Genomic DNA, 2499 nt, shown 5'->3' on the forward strand with positions numbered 1-2499 from the left:
CCAGACCAGTCTATGGACTGATAAATATCATGTGTCTAGAATGGTCTGGAGAGCCAATGAAGATAAGAAGAAAGTAATCTAATCTGATAAGATAGCAAAGTGAGGGAGTCATAGAGAGCAGTTTTAACACAGGCCTGTTCTAGAATAAAACCAATGGCGGTTGGTATATTGGCTAATCAACTTGCAATGTCAATTAGATTAGTAGTCAGAGGTTTGAGGTTTAAACCAAAATATCAATAACTTTTTTGGCAGATTTATCAATATTGCTACAATTGGAAGGTGTACTTATTAGGCTAAAATAGACCTGGCTTGGCCTAGTATCTGGGCTTTCTGTCTTTCTATCTCTCTTAATACACCATAATCATTAGGGTTCACTTATTTTTTCTCACTTGTATACAATGTTGCAAAGATTCAAGGTTTTGGAAAAACCAGGCCTAGATCTCTTTACAATTGAAACCCAACAAACCAAAAAAGGCTCTCGAGATGTAACTGTCAAAGTTTCAGATCTGATTTCTTGTAAGGCACGGTTGTTATCAACTTCAAAAAGGATTAGACTAGTGAAACATTCCTTAATTTTATCCCCTATAGACATATCTTACTTGAAAGGCTCCAAGGCTGTAGATAATCTGTTCAACCATCTAGCTAGCAAGGTTAGTGATATGTCACTTGAGAACGAATATGCCCAGATTCTAATAGAAAATCTACTTAGTCTCAAAATGACTATATGAGAGTGCAGGAGAATGAAAGAGAATACCCTACTTGAAGCAGTTGTTGGAACAGAAGGCTGGCCCGGCCATCAATGCTAAGTGCTTATACTGTGGCATTGGAAAAGCCATTTGGAGGTGCTGCAACTGCCTGGGAGCAGATATCTCCTGTGTGCTATGCTTTAGAAGTCAATACAATAGACTGCCCTTCCATCATATTAAAAGATGGAATAGGAGATTTTTTTCTATTAGTGCTCTCTGGCAAGTTAGAGTGAAGTTATACATGGGTCATATGGGAAGACTTTGCCCCCAAGCTACCAATCTCATGAATTTGGAATCCACAGGGTTTCCATTTTTTGTAGAACAATCTTGGCAAATCCTCAAAGACGTTGCTCCTCACATTGCTACCGAGCATATTCTTCAACTTTTAACTTCTGATTAAATTTGCCCAAACGCTCTGGTCTTCCAACTGAAATGCTGTATAGGGTGTCATACTTGCTATCTCCCTTCCAGATGCAGGTATTGAGAGATCTGATAGGATTGGTTAGACATGTCAAAATTAAAGCAGAAGAGGAATCTGCTTCCGCAAATCAAGTCCTAGCCCAAAACAAAAGTGTGTTCCCACAAAAGGACAAATCTATTCACATCATCTTCAATACTCCTTTGATTGATAATTTACAGGAAGGAATATGGAGAAATAAAGATTTCTCAGAAAAAAAGGGACTTGTTCCCTGTCTTCTTCCAAGACATCTAAAATATGATTTGGCTAGGAACAAATTTTTGACAATGGTTAATGTTTCTGGTTTTTATCATATTTTAGTTGTCTGGTTTCCTAAACACATGAAATACAGCTTCTGGATCTGAAATTATACTTAGCTTCATATACTGACATCAACAGTTTTTACTTTTAATGTACTGAATGACTATTGACTCAATAATCTGGAGTATAAGTCATCCTTCTATTAATATCATCAAAAGCTTAGGAGAAATACATCATTTGCCTTTACAGACTTTGCAAATTGCTAATTGTTATGCAGAGTTGTGCAGGGTCTCAAGACAATGGAGGAATCTTAAGACCAGGAAGTGGTTTGGACATGTTGACAAAAGTAAACCTGAACATGGTTTCTTGGCTTTATTTTGCCCAACTTGCCCTCAACCTGGTGTAAACCTTCCCAATAACTAGAGGGAAAAATTAGAGAAAAATCCATGAGTCCCTCATATAACCAAACTTATTCATATAATACCAAGAAAAAACTGCACCATCAGATATCTATTCAGCCGAAGTCTCACAGCAGATGGGAATTTCAAAGCTGATCATCTACAACAGAGGAATAGTGCAGAAAATATATGGCTTACAGATGGAGAGTCATTCATGACTAATAACTAATATTATAAAAGACACTTGGAAACGGCAATAGAAATTAAGGAGGTAAGCCATCTTTGCTATTTCATCTTTCTGTTCCCAGAATGTGAGATTTGGAATATGTATCCGGAGTGTCCTGATCCGGTTAATTCTCTTGATTTGTGACTAGACACAGACACTGGCTCTAGGTTAATTCTCCTGATTCATGACAAAAAAGTGCCTCTGGGTCCATTTTCCTGATCTGTGACAGGAAAGTGCCTTTAGGTTGATTTTCCTGATTTGTAACCGGAATCTGGCTCTGGGTCCCATTCTTCTGATCCCATAACTAGAAACTCTATTCCTGGCACTTTCTCCTAATCCCGTGACTGGGAACTCTATGGTGTGTTCTCTTGCCTAGGGTAATATGGTGGCTTCCCAAAATCCTAATATGCG

The sequence above is a fragment of the Psilocybe cubensis genome, chromosome 12 (genome assembly GCF_017499595.1).
Source record: "Psilocybe cubensis strain MGC-MH-2018 chromosome 12, whole genome shotgun sequence".
NCBI classification, from domain to species: domain Eukaryota; kingdom Fungi; phylum Basidiomycota; class Agaricomycetes; order Agaricales; family Agrocybaceae; genus Psilocybe; species Psilocybe cubensis.